This window comes from Tupaia chinensis, unplaced genomic scaffold, assembly GCF_000334495.1.
Source record: "Tupaia chinensis unplaced genomic scaffold, TupChi_1.0 Scaffold000272_1, whole genome shotgun sequence".
In the NCBI taxonomy this organism is placed as follows: domain Eukaryota; kingdom Metazoa; phylum Chordata; class Mammalia; order Scandentia; family Tupaiidae; genus Tupaia; species Tupaia belangeri.
The window spans coordinates 3,462,816-3,485,596 of record NW_006159754.1 but is presented as its reverse complement, the minus strand read 5'-3'; the positions used below and the strand labels follow the sequence as shown (position 1 = coordinate 3,485,596).

The 22,781-nt window shown below is 36.2% G+C and overlaps 1 protein-coding gene across 18 annotated transcripts in view; it reads right to left on the bottom strand.

Moving 5' to 3' along the window:
- The window catches only part of MBNL1 (muscleblind like splicing regulator 1), a 244,304-nt gene that overhangs the window by 69,055 nt on the left and 152,468 nt on the right, over positions 1-22,781 (bottom strand). Inside the window, exon 1 of one of the 18 annotated variants that reach the window (XM_006149756.3) lies at positions 12,823-12,972. The exons of the other annotated variants lie outside the window; for them this stretch is intronic. The gene's annotated coding sequence lies outside the window, so the exon portion shown is untranslated. Of the gene's footprint in view, positions 1-12,822; positions 12,973-22,781 lie in introns of those variants that run through there. 18 annotated transcript variants of the gene reach the window in all.

Here is a 22,781-nt window from a genome sequence, read left to right as displayed (position 1 = left end):
AAAGATTAAATAAGCCTACCATGGAAGGTCCAAGACATACTTTACATGGACTGAAGTACAAGTTTACAAATCATCAGTGCCTTTTAGTATTTATACTTAAAACATGCGATCAATCATTTGAGACTGATCAGACCTTGGAATGCAATGCCAATGTTCTTATCACTAAGGTTTTTTTTTGAAAGTGGACAAAAACAGCCCAGCCAGGGGAGTGCACACCAAAAAGATAGCACTGCTTTGGAGACTTAGACCACATAGGAGGCCTGATTTCTGGCCCAACCTAAAATCGAGGTACAGCTGTAGTGGTGTGTGCCTATACACACCACTTGGGAGGCTGAAGCAAGAGGAGTGCCTCTTAAAAAAAAAAGGGGTGGAGGGCTGGAGGATAGCATAATGGTTACATCACTGGACTCCCATGTAGTCAACCATGGTTCGAGTCCTGGAACTGGCAGCTTAAAACTCAAACCGGGTGTGTGTACACGTGTGCCCAAAATCCTCAAAAGAGAATGGAGAAGGAATTGTGGCATAAACATTCCCCCTTCAGGAGTGATTTCTTGCTTTTGCCTCTCTGCTTCTCCCTGTCTCTCTGGCAAGCACACATGCTCTATAGCAAAAATCTCACTCTTAAAAACAAAAAAAAAGGAAACTTTCAGGTTAGAGTATCTATTTTAGCAGTACATCGCATCCTTTTACCTGGGTTTAATGACACTATCTTATGTTTTCCTCCATCTTTCATTCTGCCAGATCTCTACTTATTGTGGGCATATTTCTGTTAATTCTACTTTTGTTATCTCAATAATATACTCAAAAACATGCTATACCTTCATGCGTTTTTCTTTAATATATTTCTATATAAAATCATTTGGTAATTCACATAGATCATTCTTCATTTCTCATAAATAAAATGCTTTGTTCGCTCAAAAGAACAGATGGTTCATTAAAATAAACACGTAATCCCCAAGCTTATTTCTGAGGATTTAAATCTACCTTTCTTCCTTATCTGATGACCTACCAAAAAAAAAAAAAAAAACAAAGCAAAACGAAAGAAAAAACAAAAACAAAACCCCTTATGATAACAATATAAATAACCAAATTAGCCACACTATACCTAGGAGGAAATTAAGGTTCAGCAAGGTTAAATAACTTGCGTAAGAACACAAAGCAACCAGTCATATTTAGTTCTGAAATCCAGGTAGGCCTGATACCTAGTCTGAGGATTAAATGCTCTCCGACACCACTGCATGTGTGCCCCAAATCCCAAGAGAATGGAGGAGAAGGGATTATGGTGTGGCCATCACCCCAGAGGGTGATTTCTCATTTTCCCTATTTGTCTGTGTGTGTGTCTCTCTCTCTGGTGAGCACACACACCCTACAGCAAACATCAAAGAAAGGAAATAAGGCAGACAGGTGGATTCCAACCATGTTCTGCTCGCCTCAGAATTCTGCTTTCTGCCATTTTGTGATGTTTTTTGGACATTTCATCTACTAGACTTGTGAATCAAACAAACCTCTATTTTTCTAAGTTACCTATTATCAGCTATTTCTACTTATCAATGCAATAAAAACCTGGCAACCGTTTATCTGTTTATATAGCACCTAACATACCAAAGAGCGCCAACGTTATCCAAATGGATTACCAAGGAAAGCTAGCGTGCAAAATTCCTCTTTGAAATTAATTATACACCGAAAGAGCCAAAATGAAAAAAAAAAATTAACAGTCATTAAGACTATCATGTGATATACAATAGCTGACCTATAATTGAAAAAAAAAAAAGAAAATGTTCTAAAACAATTTACATTACTCTATGAACAAATGAAAATATATCTTCTCACTTCATTAACTTGGAGGCAATAGCTGTCATAAAACCTTCTTTGTAAAAACAAAACTATTTCTCGTAGAATAAAAACTACTTTTCCATATTTTCGTTTTACAAAGTATGAACGTTAAGTTAAATTCTGTTGAGAAAATTAATTGAAGATGATGAAAGAACGGATCGTCTATGCTTCCCCAAAAGAGCAATGGACATAATCTACTCATTCCAGTCCTCACAGAGTCAGGTGCCATCTGCCATTTGCCCCATTTCTCCTCTTTATAGCACGTGTCATGCCTGCAACTGTGTTTTTCATTTCTGTGTCTAGTACGGCCTGACTGACTCCTCCACTTAGGGATGTAAGACCCATGAAGACACATGTCTTGTTCCACCCACCCTGCAGTATGCCATATACTGTTGAAAAGGGAATAAATCTCACGTACCCCTCCCAATGAATCTATGACATACCCCTACACACACCAGTCAAGAATGAAAAGATGTGAAATTAAGTCATCTGTACAAGGTCACTGAACAATTAAAGTGGTGGAGGCATCTGTCTGATTCATGTGTAGTGTATAAACAAACTTGGCAGGTGATATTCAGAACTGAAACAGTATCAAGTAGAAATTCAAATAGTTAGTGGTGTTTTCAAATGCAGCAATGAAGAAAATCATCTGTGGAAGACTCTTCATGGCATATAAATACAGTAAGACCGACTTATGAGAGATGCAACCACAGTAACACATTTGGTGAAATGACAGATTCCCATTAATCACTTACAGTTTTGTTTTGTTTTTGTGTTTTCCTGAATCGTAAACAAAGTAATCTACAACGCCTTTTAGAAAAATTTGGTTTGATCCCCAAAATAATAGTGCTGCCATTACAAAGACAATAGCAGGTCTCAGTCTGTCTCAGTTCTCAAACTGTGAAGAAAATCTATCTGATGATCTCGGTTTTAAAAACAGGTTCCTCTTGAAAAATGATGTAGGATGAACTGAATGTCAGTGATAAAAATAGACTCAGACTAAATTGGTTACTCGCAATAACTTCCAAAAAGCTCTGTAAAATTAGATACTATTTTTCAGTAGGATGCAGAAAAAAGTATTTAAAATAATTTCATACCTCCTACTCAAAGGGATATCTATGAGGACTGTGAGAGGGGAGAAGTGACTCTTGAGAAAACAATTTCATACAAAGAACTGATGAACATACAATATTCTTGAAGTACATAACACGCAAATACATCATGCTAAGTATTGCTCATACATAATGATGGAGACCATCTATCCACAACCCTGTGAATACTCTATTTTTTAACACCTACCCACTAATAATTGGATGTCTTTTAGCTTCTCATGATGCTGGATGACACAAAATAGAAAGAAAAAAAAACACAAATGCAATTCCAACTGGTAAAAAGAGTGAGACATCTTATCGGAGACCTCACGGCCAACTGACTTTGGGAGAAACCCCCTGAAGAAGAGGGGTGAAAAAGCTGGGCTAACATGGACCAAGAGAGCCTCTCAGACTAGAGAGGGTTTCTGCTTTACTCTACCATTCCTTCTCTCAGAGGCCAAGTCTGTGGCCTTCCCATCTAGTGGTTCAGTGTGGTTCCAGAGAGTTCTAGCTCTCTGCTGCCACTTTGTGGTAGGCTCGAATCTCAGAAAGTGAAAGGCCAGGAATCATCATGTCCATGAAAAGAAATTGTGTGGAAGAAAATTCTGGGCATGCCCATTACAAATTAATGTATTAGAACTTTTTAGAATGCTCCCGCTGGTCAATGGTTACTTTTACAGTCTGTTTAAAAGCTGTAACACACGTTTGCTTATACAACAGGATGACATGTGAAAATATGTAAAGACAACATACTGAACATTAACCATTTAAAATATAAAGGTCTATAGATTAAAAATATATAACTATACTCTGACATCTGAGCCTATTCTTGGACATCAAAAAGTCTAAGGTAGAGTCTAGCTGCAAGGAAATTTGTAGTTTCAACCTACATTACAGGTTAAAAAGCTATTTAATGGTTATGAGCTCCTTCTCAATCCATTTTGCTGGGACTACAGTGTCTGGTTTCCAGCCACGTGCTATGCAGAAAACATGTACATAAGAAGAAAGCACTTGAGGGAAGGATGACAGAAAGTAAAGGGACAGTTCGGTGAGGGTTGGGTGTAAGGACAGGTATCTTTAATGTAAAGGAGTTCTGTTATTTTCCTATGGCACATAGGCAAAAGATCCTGGGCTCTTTTTTGGACATACCCTAAGGCAAAAAGATAGCATTACTCCAGAAACTGAGGATTTAAGACAAGAAAAAACTGTGCACTGTGTTGAAATGCTACAAAATTCAACAGGCCATCTGCATAAGCATGTTTCCTGTTAGAAAAGGAGGCCTTTTAGGATTTTCTACTCAGATGACTTCTCAGGCATATTTTTATATCTTACATGAAGTTTCCCTGACATTACTGCAAAAAAAAGTGGGAGTAGCTATCTTTCAGAAGAGCGTGATGCGATTGGTAGAATGGTGAAATATTCTGAAAGGCTGCTTTTGTAATACAAGTTCCTTCTCTGTGTATATCTTTCCTACCCTGAGATTATGGCTCACTCAATTAAGGCTATTACATAATATTGCCAAGGAGAACAAAAATAGAAAGGGGTTAGTGAACAAGAAAAGTTAAAGCAGACATCTATTCAAAAACCCAAGCTTAATACTTTGCATTTTTGCACTTCTTCTTGCTGCTTAACAACAGTAAAAATTGGGAGGTAGTTGTTTATACCAAGAGGCAGAAGTGGGATAAGTATGCTGATTTTCTAAAGCATTCTATGCTTCTTATCCTTTTTGTATTTCGAAATAGCCCATGAAATGTAAGCATATATAAAATGCTCAACTGGTTGGACTCTGTCCTCTATTCACACCACTCCAATTGGTCTCTTATCAAAGTCAGCTTTGGATTTTGTGTCACAAAGAGGCTCTGAAATATTCCGTTGCATTACGCAACAATAAAAAGTGAAATACGCATTGAGATAGGTATAGTATTAGCTAAGCAGGGAATAATACTAAAAAAAGAAAAATTGTAAGGCCAATCTTTCGGTACCTCTGGCTGAGATTTCTGTTATTTTACACTATAAAGAGAAGCCAAGTCTTTACACTACTATACTACCTGCTATTTGTAAATCTCAACTGCTTCTCCATAATACAAAGGTGCATTTTTTTAAAACAGCTCAAAATGACAGGACTTCATGATGCTTCCTGTATTTGTAACCCATGCTGAGTAAAAGACCCTTAATAACCGTGTGCAATTCATTGAGATAATAGAGGCAAAGAAGAGTGCCAATACTTTATTACCAATTCCCTGCAAACTCAGCCTTTCCCACCAAAATAGAATTGGAATGCTTTCATCAGAATTTTCCAAACGTGCTTCCCGGGTAGCCCTGCGAGGTGGGGGTGGGGAGGGAACAGACATACATATTCAGCAAGCCTGAGGCCGCTGCATACTACTTCTCACTGCCTCCAATTAGGATGTCAGCACTTTGAGATCAAATTTGCTTTTTTTCACCTCTCTGTATACTCTGCTTTTCATCTTGCATGAAGCCAAAGAGTTTTCTATACGAAATACCACTGCAATGATGCCTGGCACATATTTTGCAGTATGTGACACAGATAACACTATGTCAGGCAGGTGCTAAGTGCAGAGTATAAGGAAACAAGTAACTCCCAAACACTGTCTTCCGTCCTCCCCAAAGTCTCTGGGGAGCATTACTGCCCAGGCGATTTTGAGGATATTTGTGTAAACCAAAATGAAATGCAAATAAATGACAAGGTTAGGCAGAGGAAGGTTTATAGATATGAGGAGCTGGAAGAAGAAAAGGAAATGTAAGATGAAGGTTAGGAATTTAAATAGTAGTGTCCAGAATCCATGAATGAAAGCTTAAACAGTTACGGAACACATTCCCTGGCTAAGACGACTTTGTGGATTCAAACCTAGGTCTATCATCATTATTCATTCTAGGTAAAATTTTCCTTCCTCCACAACAGAGAAACTTTATGTGTACTGTGTTTCACAAGGTTCCCTAGAAACTGAGAAAGGAGACAGTGCTTAATGGGGGTGGGGGACTTAAAAAGCAGAAAGATGCATCAAGGTTTAAATCCAGATTCTGCCATTTAATAGACTGCGTACGCTTATGACTTAATCCTCTGGACCTCAATTTATTCATCAATAAAATGTGAATGTCCCAATATATAGGGATGGGAAGATGGATAGAACACCTATCAGACAGAACGTCAGGTAGGTGTCCTACCCACCTGGAGAAAATGAGAATGTGTGTACAACCCTTATACCCAGTACCTAGAGGACACCAGTAGGGTGTGACTATTGCTTTCAGTGTAAGTTTATCTGAATTTGTTAAATCAGATAAAAAGGTTTTCCAGTCTCATATAAGTGCATTTCAAAGGCCGTGGTGCACTGCTTTGGTTAAGCAAGGTCCTTCCACAAAGTACAGCCTGACTCCTGCTGTGTTGCTTTGCAGACTTCAGGACATTCTAGCCTGTACTCTGCCAAGCTCTCCTGTTCTAGGTAACTCAATCCAGTAACACTGTTACTGCTACCTGGCTGTACATCCCCCTGGTAACAAAGAAGCTAAGCATCTCATTTTCAGGGTCTTGAGCCTGGTCTATATACTCACAGGACTGTCACCCACTTATGCCCACATGAGATCAAAATGCATGCATATTTAAAAGAGTACATAGACCGATCCCCATTCAAGGTTGATGAACTATTTCCTGTGAACTTCTGCACAGATTAAAAAAAAATTAGACTCTGAACCAGAAAAGTTTTATTAATCTTTGTTAATATTATCAATACTTGTATTTTCCAGTAACTCGGAAATTATTCTACCAGCACCTCGCCTTCCTTCTTTGCCCTTATCTTAGAGCATGATTCACTGCACAGGATAAGGACATGTCTTTATTTCAGTTAGTCAGTTAATGTACTTGTATACTGTGGAAAAAGTATACGTGTGACTACCAGATGTGCTTTGTGAGCATCTACTAGATACTATTAATAAAGTTTGCAGATTTTCAATTCTTGCTCCCAATTCCTCAGTCTCTGAACCAGAATCATTGGCCATTTCTCAGGAACTCCGTGTCCTCCTTTTAGCCTATTCTTTCCCCATCTTGTATTTAGTCATACATCCTCAAAACTCCAGATTGGATGTAGGTAGGTAGATGTAAGAATTGAGACTCAAACACCCAGCACCAAGATAGCTGTTCTTATTATAGGAATTGAGGGCAAGGAGGAGATAGACATATATTATTCCATTCCACTACGGGAGAAGACTGCTAGGATGATAGAAGCTGAAAATCTAAAATCTATAACCTTTGTTAGAGTTTTTTTCATTTTTCAAATTGTGTTGGTAGAACACTGGTATGAAAAGAGCCTTCATATTTTAGTGCAATATGTCCCCCCCTACCTTTGAAAATTCCCAAGTAGATAAATATTCCAGTTCTTGAGAGGAGTCGTTTATATGCAGAGTTGAGGAAGACATATTGAGTCAGTGGCCAACCCAGTAGGTGCCCTTTCCAGCTGGGTCCTCAAAGCCAATTCACATGCTTAAATTTCCCCCCCAAGCGCCAACACAATTAATGACATGTCATGAATCTTTGGGGCTGTTCCTGAATATCCGAAACTAGACATCTAAACTTCAAGAATGTCTAGTGAAATGCCATTGGTCTGTACAACAGGGCCCAGGGCCTACGGCTGAGAATGGATCAGTCTAGGTGGAGCTGCAGGCCATCTTATCACTATTCTTACTTTTCATTTTCCTCATTTCTTTATGGGATAGTCTGAGTAAACCTGATTTATCAGTCTTCATCTAAGTTAGCCATGCCCTCTCATCCTTTCCTTAGACTACTAGAAATCTATCTACAAAGCACACACGTGCATGTGGACTTCAAAAAGAGGGATTAAAGTACAAGTTTATTTTGAAGAAAAAACCCTTAAACCCATGCAGTTTTTATAATACACATTTTTCATTATTTTTTTTGAAGATGCCCTAACTTATTTTATACACACACACACACCTGTTTATATACTTTTACAAGAGTCACAATTGCTCAGGAACCATGTATAACTTAGAAAAGTACACTGGTACTTTCCCTAGGGAAGGTGGGACAACTCAGGCCTAAAAGTTTTCAGTGATTTTTGATAAGAAGAACAAAATTCAAAAATACAATGAGGGAGCTTTAAGAGCTTTAAGATGATGTATGAGAATGAAACACTTTTACAGAACATCTGCAGCAGTAGAGAGTAATTAAAATGAGTGACTAAACATATTTTGGTTCTTGACTAAGTGAAGTCACGACTTCTGAAGGAGGAAATACACAGTTTCATTTACTCCTTTCCCATTTTACTTTTTAGAAGACAATTTACTTTTAATATTTCAAGTCCTCCAATGCTGACAGTTTCCTTCTTTCCAAGGATCTGCTTTGTTACTTTCGCTTAATAACAGTTGTGCATTCAACACCAACCGCAGTGCTGTCTTGTGCTTGGTGCAGGGTTCTGCTACTGCAGTAATATAAAAATAGCAAAGGCAAAAAAAAAAAAAAAAATACACAGCAGACTGGAATAGCTTAAAAATTGAAGCTTTCACATAAAGCTCTCTGAAATAATTATATAAAAGATACAACATCTGATTCCTTGCTGTAAAATAGTTCTTCCTTCATTATATAATATTAAAATTACCTGAGGGATTCATATTGCTTTCTCCTTAGAACGATAGACTATTAAAGTTACACTGAGTCTCTGAAGGGTTCAAAATCCAAGCTGCATTAGCCTGCTGTGTCTGTTTACTTCATCTATTTTTATAACACTGCAGTAGCAGAATCCAACTTACCAAAATACCTGGTTCGACATTCTGCACCACATTGATTCAAGAGAGAGAATTTATGAAAAGCAAGCTAGAAGCTATGTCTGTTTCTAATCCATCTACTCTATATTCTTAAAGTCAGGCTCATAAGAAACTAACAACCATAGACACACTGTTTTTAAAAGTCTGAACTGTCATCTAAAAGGATTTTCATTGTTTTCCAACTTTGTTTCTTCTGCCAGGTAAGGCAACTGCCTATTTTACTTGTGTGAAATAATAAAAGCTGCTATTCTCAGTTGACAATCCTGAAATATCTGTATCAAGCCTCAGAGTGTTTCTTGACTCATAACAGGCTATTGGAATAGATGGATCTTCTTTACAGCAACCTAATATACAAATATACTACAGCTATTTAAAAAAGTAAATCCTTGACCATGAACATCTTTTATGCCAAAACATAATACTGAATCTAACTTTTACTTTGTGAAGTATTTTTTTAACAATTCAGTGTTCCCAAGAAAAATAAGCTTAAGAATACTGACAGAATGGGATTTGCCAATTAAAAGTTGTTGCCATAGAAACATGTTTTAATGTGTTCTATGAAAAACAGGAACAGGTTATGTTCTCCCTTCAGACACTTACCTCTGAACACAAAATGTGGGGGAAAATTACATATATATAGATAGATAGGTAGATAGACAGACAGACAGAGAAGGTGTAGCTTCCCAAGGGAGCATGAAATGCACCTTTTTCTTCATTAAAAAAATAGTTTCCTCTCTTAACCAAAAATGAACACATATTCTGTTTTCTTAAATTTTCATATATTATTTTACTGATACATCCCATAAGTCTATGGTGTGATTTTTTAAAATTAGAACTGAGCCTTTTTTTTTTTAGCTCCAAAGTACTCTACTAGATTTCTATTTTCTAAAAAAGTTTTCAAACACTGTGTTCTTTTGAAAAATAACTTTTAAAATATCTTTGGAACCACCCAAGGGGAAGATTATGACAAAGGATCCTTTGACATTCTAAACATTCTAAATACCACATGTTAAAAAGTATTTCAAGTACATCCCTGAATGTTTCTGACTGTTGGCTCAGGGGATTAATACGAGATAGACCTTAGCCAGATGACCATAACCAGTCACAGGATAGGAAGGAGTGACCTACTCTATCACTTTTATTACTGTTTTACTAACACAGTCCATGACAAGAATTCTAGACGGAGTGCTATTCGTCTTCGGCTGGTGACCCAGAAGATAAATATTAATGTTTTGTGGAAATTCTATCATGTAGTGCTCAGATTGTATCTACTCCAGTATCATTCTACAATGTAACTGATATATTTAAAATGTGTCTTTTGAAAGGATCACTCAATTATGACTAGAATCATTATATACAAAATGTAGTGATCTTATAGCAAGAGCAATTTGTTGTTTAGCTCCACTGCACAGCTCGGTGAATATAGTAATTAATAGAGTACTGTATATATTACAATGGCTGACAGGAATTTTTAGATGCCCTCTTCACAAAAAATGTTAATATCTGAGGTGATGAAGATGTGAACTAGCATGGTTTAATTATTCCCTATAGTATTTGTAAATCAAAATCATTTTGTCCTCCATGAATATATATGACTAAAATGGTAAATTTACAGTTTAAAAACTTAAAAAAATTATTTATTCCTTCATCAGTTGAGAATAGAATTACCCATCATGTGGAAAAAGTACTGAATAAAATACTTAAATATTGTCCATCACTGATTATCTAGAAAGAATATTATTTAATATAATTTAAATCTATCAGGACCAGCAGTTGGCGTAATGGTTATGTCGCTGGACTGCCATGTAGTCGACCGCAATTCGAGTCCCAGAACCAGTGGCTTAAACTCACATCGGGCGCCTATCTGTGAGTGCCCAAGAGCCCAAGAGGAGAATGGAGGAGAAGGGATCGTGGCATGGTCATCCTCCCTGGGGGGTGATTTCTCGCTTTCTGTCTCTCTGTCTCTGTCTTTCTGGCGAGCATAAGCTCCCTGTAGCAAAAACCTCTCCCCCAAAAAATAATAAAATAAAAATGAAAAATAAATCCATGAAGATTTTAACATAATGTACATTATACGAAAGAAAGCAGTTGTTAGAAAAAGGGGAGGTGGTTTTTTCTTTTTTTTTAATCAAAGAACTGAAATAATACAAAGTATATGAGAATACCAGTCCTCTCCCTCTGCATCCTCTGTGGGTATTTTTCCCCACTCTAAGAGTGAGCAACTTTCTACTGGCAACAACGGTTCTCCCAAAATAAGCTAAGAAAGGCTTACATACATGAATATTCTTGAAAAATAGTATATTTTTAAAAATCTCTAATTCACTTAAAAACACTTATCTTCAACTATTTGTCTTTCAAATTGCAGTAAGCATGCAAATCACAACACAAACTACATTTTCCTACCAAATAGAGATCTCTTTCTGCAGTTTCTACTAGAGCCGTTCAGCCTCACTCGCACTAAATAAAAAGTGTAACTAATTTTTAAGATTACACCATAATTATTTGATCTTTTCAGGCTTAAAGAGTAGGTAATATTTATCTAAATAAACTCTTTAAGACCCACTTAGTAGGAAATCAAATCTGCTAGCAAAACTCAGATAAACAGTTGACAACTCTGGACCACAGCCTAGCTAATGACAGCTTGGGATTACAAATTCTTGACAGCACAGGTTTATAAAATTAGATATTTCCAAAGCAACCCAAATAAATATCTGTTTCATCAAGCAAGACTGTCCTCTGCAAATTTAAATTTCAAAGCTTTAAAATCAAAGATTGGAAAACAAACATCATATAAAACCAGCACCTGCCAGAGAACATTGAAAATGACCTGCTTCTGTGGACCGACTTGTTCACCAAATAGCAGTCAGCCTGCCTAAAAGGATGTTAAACCCGCTGACTACAATCTATTTGTTATTTTGTATCTGTGGCTATATGTTGTCAGTAGTACTGTCAAATAAATACAGACCTGAAGCTTTATGGTTCTTAAATCAACAACAAAGTATGATTTTTAACAACAACAAAAACATGTAACTTCTAAAAATCAATAATGAATTGGTTTGAATTCTTTTTAAAGGGTACACATTTTATTTTGAGAATTATTTTTCTGTAACTCTCAAGCCAGACAAAAACTCAGTAGCAACACCCTTTGGAGATAAAATGCTATTTTAGGGGTTGGCAGGTGGTGTGGTGGTTGGGGGTGCTGGACTCCCACATGGCCAGCCACGGTTCGAAGCCCAGACCTGACAGCTTAATTTCTCACTTTCTCTCTCTCTCTCTCTCTCTCTCTCTCTCTCTCTCTCGTTCTCGCTCTCTCACTCTGTCCCACTCTGGTCAAATTAAAAATAAATAAATAAATAGATAGATAAATAAAGTTATATTAAATCATTCTTTTTTAAAAAGTGTTATTTTTACATACAATCAATACTTTTAAAAATGCTAATACCTTCATATATAGATAAAAAGTATGACTGGGAGCTACTCCACTAAAGTATTTCCTTAAGCAGAGTTTGCTCCATTCTTCCTCCCAATGTGTCACTTCTCTTAAAAATAAAACACTACACATCTCTTCTGGACACTAAGCACATGGAGTAATCCAAACAGTAATTATTTTAAATTGACATTTAAAAAAATCATACGAGAAAGTCATTTTGTTACCCAAATAGCAGGTTACAAAATGAAATTCGCATTTAAGATAAAGAAATAAATAATAAATCGAATAAGTAATAAGTCCAAATTTTCCATTAAAGGTATGAACTGATATAGGTGCTAAGAGAACGGTACAGATCAGCTCAGTGTCCTAATGGTTTTTAAGGTAAAACGACCTTGCACTGTATATGCCTACATTCTATAAAGCAATCCTCTCTCTCCTCAGCACCAATACAATGCAGAACTGCCCAGAAGATTTCAACAAAAACAACTGAAGAGTAATCACTTGGGAATGAGCTCCATGGCAGCTATTCCACAGGGAGAACAACCCTTTGTTAATCTTGTTACAATGGACCTTTTAGACTAGCTCATCTATTCAATATAATGTATTCCCTATGCATGAAGCAGTAATTCTCTAAAACCAAAGTTTTCAGATCCTTGCTATTTTCAGAATACTCACTGGCTCCAATACGGTGCCAATCAACTGCCTGTACGCTGTAGACGGTCATGGCACAGACATCTCTGGGTGCTAGGGATTTACTCTTCAGGAAAACACACATGGAGAGCTTCCTCAAATGCCAGGGTCTTGGAATACTCTTGAAACCTGACTGTGGAGGTTTCAGAGGTTTGGTGAACTTTGTACGAATTCCAGGTTTAAAGTCAGATTTTAAACTCAACCTGCTCCAGTTGTCACAGTCAAAAGGAAATGGGGCTTTCTGAGTATCCAAAGCAAAACAGTTTGCACCATACTGCTCTCTGTAAGCACTCTGATGACCTTTTTTGGTAAGAAACAAGGTAAAGAAGCACAATGCAGAGAAAGCATAATTTTTAAATCCTGACAAAGCAAAAGCCTGCTGCTCCCTTACAGGAAAGCCTCTGTCTATGGGCTTCTTGGACCCAGAGATGAGATATGGTGGCTCTTATCTTCAGATTTGGGGGCTGGAAAGGTGGTCTCACTACCTCCCAAGTGAGAACCACTCCTCAAAAAATATGAGACTCACAGTCATGTGGGAACAAGCATATAATGATACCCAAAGTAAGATGGCATTACCGAGCTAGGAATGCTAGAGCAAAAAAATAAAATAAAATAAAATGAAGTTGGATAAAATGCTAAGCATAACAAACACTGGATTTTAAAGGCAAGAGAATCCTCGAGAGCCCCTTCTAGTATGGCCAATGTAATAAGAGATAATAAAAGAGAAGGAACCCGGGACCAGCAGGTGGTGTGGTGGTTAAGACACTGGATACTACCACATGACCGACCATGGTTCAAGTCCTGGACCTGGTGGCTTGCTTTATCCCTTCTTCTCTCTGTCTCTCCTCTCTGTCCCACTCTGGTCAAATTTTAATTAATTAATTAATTTAATTAAAGAAATAATTGTTTAAAAAAAAAACAAAGAGAAGGAACCCTACTGACTCTCTTACTTATATTCTGCCATTGACAACAAATCTCTTCAAACTGGAAACATATTAAAGATAGACACACTCTACATAAGGGCCTAGGATATATACCGGCAGCATTCGTAGATACGAGAAGTACTGTCAAGATGAAAAGGAGACTGGAAAAACATGTTTCCTCATTTGCTTTGTATTTTCAAGGTTTTGTTTTCTCTTTCACGTTTCGAATTACTTCGAGTTTTATGGAATAGGCAGGAAAGTGCCCCTTCTCCCTCCAGCTTGTCTTGCTAGCACAATGTATGATTCCTCCAGCTTTTGTTCCTTTTTAAAGGTGTTATGTGACCTAAAGTATCAAAGTAAGGGTCAAGGATTCTATCCCCAATTCATAACGTACTCTTAGACGGGTGATGTTGGGAAAGAAAAATGTTTCCTTCACCTTAATAAATCCTTGTTTGGAGCAGCATCCAGCTTAACTACGTAAGACAAACAGGGTAAGAGTGGTCAGCTAGTTTTCCATTCGGATCTTCTGACTGCCAAGCGGGTTTAAAGGTAAACTATTTCATACTTATATTTGCTTACTTGGTTAAACATTAGCACCTCTGCTTACTAAACAAGTCTAAATATACCTACCTTGGGGTAGCTAAGGAGTATGTTATGACTACTTAGTTACGCTGAGGTTGTTGCAAAAGCAAGGGACAAATACACTGAACGAGGAATACTCAGCAGAGTAGGATCCCTGTACGGAAACAGGTTACGACGTCAAAGCAGAGCTGGAGCTAAAGTACTAAGTCAAACCACGACTTGTCATCAAATAACCAAGTTCTTCACATTTTTTGACTGAGTTGATCATTTTGAAAATAAGTTAAGCATTTCAGGTAAACAGAAACTTTAGCCTGTTTTACACTCTGCTGTTAAAAACTGAAACTAAATCACAAATTTAAATGAGAGAAATTAATGCAAGCCTTTCATAAACACAGGGTGGAACTTAACACATGTGAACAGAAAGAACCATTATTTCTGTATTAAACTGAAACAAATGTTCATGGAAATATTAATATCAACAAATTAAAATTTTGTTAACCGTGGAACAGAGTGGATCACTGTCAAAATGAGTTTTCTAATAAATGATTTCCCAGAAAACAACATAGAACATATTTACCTTTTCTGCTATAAGATTCAGATAAGAAACCTATCAAAATGTAACCATAGTTTGTGTTATGTTACATTTTTAAATGGTCTAACACAAATAAAAATGTTTCCTAACAGAATAGTATGTACTTACAGGTAAAACATGGTTTTTACTTTTATTTTCGAACAAGGATACAGTCTGCTTCAATATGCCCTGAGCTTTTTCTACTCCTGACTAAGTAGACACACATAGTTCTAGAAAAAGGCTATAAACTTCTACCTCCTTTACATGTATCCATATTCGTACACTTTTCTCCAAATCTGGAAGTGTTCACCTTTCAGTTCAGGCTGTGTTACAAGTAATTAGGAATGTGGTCCGAATTTTAGAGCTGTCTTCCCTATATATGTAATACAGTTATAAAACTTGTTATAATGAAAACATCTTTTATAAAATCCTCGTTTGGAAAAAATGTACATTTTTTTTCCCCATTCAGATTTGTCAAAAACCAAGGAAGAACTTTTCTGGCGCCAGCAAATGGTGTGGGGATAAGACGCTATACTCCCACATAGCTGATCGCAGTTCAAATCCTGGACCTGGCAGCTTGCTTTCTCTCTCTCCTCTCTCTGTCTTTCTCTGGTCAAATTAAAAATAAACTAAATAAATGAATAAAGTTAAATAAAATAATTTTTTTAAAAAAGGAAGAACTTTCTAAAATAAAGCCATTTTATTTCATTGCTCTTCCCCCCTGCTTTATTCACTGTGTACGTCTCGAATACTATGGTATAAAACAACTTGTTATTAACAAAAGCCCAAACACAACAAAAATAACTTAGAATTGGCTGGTGAATATTTTGAATATTCAGAGAGGCTGCGTAAGAAATGCCAAACAGAAACCTGTCAATATCCAGAAGAAAAAAACAGAAACTCAGCACTTAGAAAAATGTGGAATGGGTTGCATACACATTCAAAGTGAATTAACAAAAATGATTAAAAAATAAAATGTGAGAATGTTTAAGAGCCTTATTAAAATATACCACGTAAAAATGCAGTAACTCCAATACGATAGTATTCAAAATCTCACTTCTCTGAGCTCACAGTAATTTGTAGATAGCCAAGGCTTTTGGGGGGCAATGATGATGAAGCAAAAGCTATAAACTGTTTTTAATATCTCTTGAGAGGCTTACATCTGGTCATCAATTAACAATCTGAAAGTTTTTCCACCCAAATCTTTGTTTTTGTTCATTCTCCCTATTTCCTTTTTCTCTCTTTTCTATCTGGCTCAGTTCTAATTATAACTGACCATAAACTTTGAGTTTAGGTACAAGGCAACAGTTAGGTCTGAGCAATTTGGAAGATAAAAAGAGAATCAAATTTTCAAATTATCCCAAGGTCTTCCTTTTTCTCATCATTTCAGGAGCTGTGTTTTACACATTCAAAGACCAATACATTCTACAACTGCAGCTGTTGAATTTTGTGAGCATTTATTTTTATACTTCATGATGCATCTTTGAAACTTTAAATCTGTAATGAAAGGAGACTTGCCAAACACAGAAAATCTAACAGTAAATGACAAACAGTAAAAGAAAATTTCTTGATCACAAGGCCTGAAATGTGTTCTTGAGAAATGGTGTAACAATCTTCCTAGCTAGAAATTTTGCATAGATTCAGATTCAGAATGGTTTAGAATTAATATTTACTTATCTGAGCTAGGAATACTGTCTTGTGGTCCTGGCCTCTGCCTTACTTTCGGAAATTATTCCTATGTAGAAGGTCTTTAATTGTCCTGTGGTATATGCAGCTTATGTAAGTAGTTTCAGTCTATCTCAAGGTAACTGGAGTTCTTCATCCCATTCCAAAGGCACAGAGGCATGAAAGTTTTACCTATTTATTGACTTGGTCATCTTTGGAAACATTGATAAAAGGGATGAAAAATTAAAATAAAACAAAATTTAGAATTCTCTGAAGACAAAACGTAACATTACTGCAATCTCATGGTTCTTCAATGCTTACTTGTCGCAATTATTAATTGTAAACGTCATTTAGATAATCTGTGTTGCAATAAATTTCATGAAGGCCCATGCAATTTGGAAAGGTCCCAAGAAAGAAAACTACATCCTGCCAAAAAATGTAAAATATGATCAAGACAATATTTTGAAAGCAAGGCCGAAATGGATTTTATATTTAATCTCTAAGGAAGCTGTTACACCTCCACAGGTGGTTTCTATAGCGAGAGAAATTGCTATAAAGTGATTTTATTTCTTTTAGTTGCCAAGAGGGTGTGTACTCTCCAGACAGAGAGAGAGAGAGAGAGAGAGAAATAGAGGAAAGGAAGCCCTCAATGAGGCATGGTCATGCCATACCTTTTCTCCTCCATTTCTCCAACCTGTTGGGACTTGGGTAACTCATGCACATTCCTTGGGCATGTTATAGACAAGAGAAGTTTAGCAAAAAAAATTTTTTTAAATAACCACATTAAAATTAGCAGGGAGTTACATGTATAGGAATTCCTGTTTCAGTATGGACCCTATCAATTTGCTACAGCCTTTGATAGAAAACCCAAGGTTAATTATCAGGGCTGTCAGTGGTGACTTGATATGACTGGTCTTAATATCTCATTGTTATTGCTTCCAACCTAGTTATAAGTTACTCAGTTTATGCAAGATGAGGATTTTATAAATCAAGATATAGTTGACTAAATGTTCATTCTACTACAAACATACATTTTAAAACACCTGCACTACTAATGATGTTACACAGTATATTGGTATAATTTCTAGAATTACAAAAAGTCTTTAAAGATATCAGAGGGGTTATTTCACAGGAAAAAGCAATGACATAAGCACATTTAAAAATATTTTTTGCAAAATGCTATATATTACACAAATATCAGGTAGAAACATACTATTTCACATTTAGGTAAATTCAGAGTTAACAGCCTGGAAAACATGCTTGCATTATGCTATTTTTATTTTATAGTAAAATGTGAAATTTAGCTATTATAAATCAAAATACTTAAAGCTGAAAAACCTAAGAACAAGACCACTACTTTCTCTCATTTTAGCATCTACACCATATATGAAATATTCTTAATACTGTGTCCTTAGAGCCATCATTTGACAGCTATTCATTTTATTGAACAATTGATTAATATGCTAAGATATTATCATAAAAAGAAATTTAGGACACTGTAGAAATTAGTCAGTTTATTCAATATTAAAGAATTCTACTGGGACCAGAAGATGGGATAATGGTTATGCTTCTGGTCTCCCACATAGTTATCCCAGTTTAAGTTCCAGATCAGTGACTTAAAACTCATGCCGGGCGCATGTGCATGTGTGCTCAAGATCCTGAGAGGAGAATGGAGAAGGGATTGTAGTGTGGCCACCCCCCTGGGGGGAGGGGGTGATTTCTCACTTTCTGTCTTTCTGTCTCTCTGACAAGCACACATGCCTATAGCAAAAATCTCTCTAAAAAATAATTCTAGTGGCCAGGAAGTTGCACAACAGTAAAGTAAACTGCACTCACATGGGAAAGGTCCAGCATTCATGTCCTGTCTCCTTGCTGAGCATGCTGGGCGCATGAATGCATGCCCATGTTCTGGGCCAGTGGAGTCTGGGATATACGGCAGAGTGAATACCCTGTCGGGAGTTCTTACCTTTCTCCCTCTCATGGAAGAAATAAAATACAAACTTAAAAAAAAAAAAATCTCAACAACTAACTACTAGAGATTTTGCATCAGGAATGAAGTCTCCAAATATATTGATGTGCATCATAAAGAGGTTTTAATCCATCAACGATTTATCTTTAAACACATTCTGACAATTAACATTATTGCCATCTAGTGTGTGCTAGACACTGTTTTAAGTGCTTCACATTTATTAGCTAATTTAAGACCTTCTAACTATTATACCCCCCAAACAGAGGACGACATTTCAACACAGGTTAATTTGCTAATGGTCTGTGACTAAGTGGAGGTGTCAGGTTTGAATTTTACTTGGCTTCCATTGGTCGCTGGAAAAATCATGATATATTTTTCTGTTTTTCTATGCAAAACTTCATCATGACTTTTCGGACAACCCAATATTTATTCATATTTTTTTTACTACACACACATATACATAACCACTCTATGGGCCCTAGCAACACTGCTTCTTCTATATTACCTACACATTTGAGTCTCTACAGATAGTATAGAAGGCATACAGGAGGGAGTTCAAATCAATTCAGAGTTCAAAGTCCAACACAGGAGTAAGTATAAGCCAATTCAATGGGAAAAGCATCCTATTTAGGCATTACATCTATTAAGTATAGTAAAACATCCTCCTACCAAAAATGAAGAAAATATCTTTGAAAAAAGTACTAATTAACAAATACCCTTAACAGCTTCTGACCTACACTGAATATCTTCAAATACTTAAAACAACCACATTGTTATTGCTTCATTATCCTCACTGCCATGGTTTTAGAGTTTTGTATTCAAGTAACAGGAAGTTGGCCTGTGACTCCCCAACCACACACCCTACTCCATATCACATTTTGAGTCAAGAAAAGAGCAGAAAAGGGAAGATAACAAAAAAGAGGAAGTGAGAAAAAGAAGGGAACATAAGCAGAAGATGGGGAATAATCGGCATGCAGATCTCCAAGTGAAGCAGCAAAATTGCAGTTCTCCAAGTAGGGTCCACTCCTCAGATCATCTGCTAGAAGAATGTGGGGTAAATGCCATGGTGCTTTTTTGGTACACTTTAAGCAGCTCTTACTTCTACAAACACACAGCCAACAAAATGTTGTTCAGATTGCTTGGATTTTCATTCTCCTTTAGCCTGATATACTATCTGATCACCTATATAACAATAAACAGCATGACCAATGGAAAGTTTCCAACAACTATTCATCAGCAAGTCTTATCCTCCATAAATAACTCACTCTGCTTCTAACACAGCTTCATATTTCAGGTATGAGCCACTAAAACGAGAGCCCTCTCAAAGAATTTCTTAGTTAAGAAAGTCCAATTCTCACAACAGAATGGTATCAATGGATTAAGGATTAAGACAACAGAAATGAATAAAATGCAATTCAATTTATATTCCCCTAAGGCAATAATTGAGAATATTGTCTAAGACTTCTAAGTGAAGTACGTGTATAGATTTGGAAATTATACCATTTTTTCCTCAAAAAGTGCTACCGTTTAAATTTCAAGTATTTCGGTCATTAATATAAAAATTGTTTCTGAAATTTTAAAAAGCTTCTTTTGTAAATACAATTTTATATTATATGACAAACTATTTTATAACTATATTGATGTGTTCTATAATTATAATTGAATAATACCACGGAAGACCAATCTGACAGTATGAGTTGTGAGCTCTGATATATCGTGACTTTAAAATATGTGGAAATTCTCAAAGGAAATGAAGAATAGAAAACCAAACTTGAATTTTTCTGAATCCAATGAGGAAATAAACAGGGCTTACATTGCATCTCAAATATTTCTTATGGTTATTAAATTATATGACAGTATTAACCAGTTAGAAATATTCCTTTCAGAGGCCAGCCCTGTGGCCTAACGATTGAAGGAACCAGATCTCACATGACCAACCAACTGTGACTTAAATCTCAGCCCCAACAGCCTAAACACACCAGGAACATGTCTATGCATCCCCCAAATCCAAAAAGAATAAAATAAAGAAGGAATTGTGACATGATCACACCCCATTGGAGGGTGCTTTCTCCCTCTTTGCTCTCTCTCTCTCTCTCTCTATCTCTCTGGCAAGCACAAGGCTCTCCGGAAATTAAAAAATATATATTCCTTTCAGGACTGGAGAAAGACATGAGAATTTAAGTACTAGGTCTGTATTATTATAACTACTATTTATTTCTATGAATTCATTACTCAGGATGTTGTAAATATTTGTATGCATAATTCAACGGTAATCAGTGGTGTTTATCTTGACTAACTGATATTCACAGATTAAAGTAAGTACATTTATAATTTCAATGGAATTAATTTTCAATTATCTACACTTGATTGTGAGAACAGTTATAAACAGGTTGCCAAGAGCAGCCTTTTAGTATCAATTCTTGAGGAAGAAAATGCATTTTTTTGAAAAGCCATCTTTATTTACTGTAGAATACAACTATTCTCAAAAGGAGCCTAACAACCTCAACTCCTTATAATGTACAGGTCTTAGGAGACGCCTTCTTTGCTATATAAATAAACTACAAGAATAACAAATGAGTTCTCAAAAATAACATGATGAAGTTAACTCTTCTTTGTCCATAGGAAACTATCACGTCACAAATCCTCTTTGACTTATGAGGACACAAATGATGTGCAGGCACTGTTTTGGAGGTGGTAGGCATGGTCATTAATATCTGCTGTGAACTCCAATTACCTTTAACTATTCAGACCCACACTGAACACTTTGACTTTTCTGCTAAATTTCATCTAGATTATTCAGTGAGTGGTAACACATCAGTTTCGCTCTCCTGGCAATCATATCTTGCCCATTTTCTAGTCAACTTCCTTCAACTCCAAGTTGACACCCTGGTTTGAGTGGCCATGGCATATTATATGGGAAATGCCAGGGCATATGTGTCACCTCGATGGGCTTTTAAACTGCGCTAGCGTGACGACTTAATGATTTATAGTAGTCCTGGGGAATGACTATTTGCAGGCTGCTGGGTGATGCTGGTGGCCGACGGTGATGATAGAAAGTGGTACAGGTGTGGTCCAGTTGAAGAGGCCTCCGAGCGTTTTGTTTTCATCCAGTCATTGCAGGTGTATACTAATCAAAAAATTAAAATGGCCCTTCTTGCAATCTCCCCACCAAAAAAAAAAAAAAAAATCACATCTTTCACTGGACTTTTAAAAAGTAGGAAATGTGCAAATAATAAGGTACTGCACATAGTACATTTAAAACCAGAACTGATTGTGTAAGTGTTCTTTCTATAGCTAGGTGATTTTTCTCTTTTAATTTACAACTGCCTTTAAGCTGAAATGTTTCCAAGGAAGAAAATTATAAAAGAGAGCCTTACTTTTAAAATAGTGTTTATTTGTAAAAAATGTGCATTAAAGCACTTTTACAGAAATGACATGCCATTTAGAATTTGCTTGAGTACACTATGTCTCCTTTATGTATATTTTGAAAACTTCATTTTAAATCCTTCTTTAAATATATAAAACCATGAAGAAATTTTGCATTAAATCACTGTTCCTAAATCAATCTAATCACTAAAACAAGAATCAAATATAAATTATGTCCAATGAATTTGCCTTTTAAAACTTAGTGCTTTAGTTATGTTAAGTAAATATGAAAGACATCCTCAACTCCGTTACAGAATGATAAACTCAGCATGGTTTTATTCTACTTATGCTACATCAAACCATCAATGTCTAATATTCTGCAAACTAGTCTTTCACCATTAATTAAAGGCAAATAAATGAGATGGTATACAGAGAAAATCTGTCTTTATTCACCATCCAAAAAAAAAATAAACATTATACAGCAGTTAATTCAGTGCCACTCATTTACAAAATGAATAGAAAAATAATACAGGATAACTATGACATTCAAAAGCTTGCTCACCTTTCTAATGGGCTATGATACTTGGTTCTTCATTATCTTTATACCAATGTATTTCAATTGCAGCCTTGCACCTGTTACAATCTATCTTCCTAAAGCATTAGATTGCTACATTTCCAAAATAAAACAATGAACTGAAAAATTCCTTCATTAATCTGCCAACATGGACCACTTAAAAGTAAGTGAAGCATTATAGCCTAATTCAGTTAAATATTCCATGGCATCTACATAAAAAATGGAACTGTATCTGCCAGCTTATTAGGTGCTGACGATATTACATTATGCTCAGCAGAGATCAGCAGGATGACT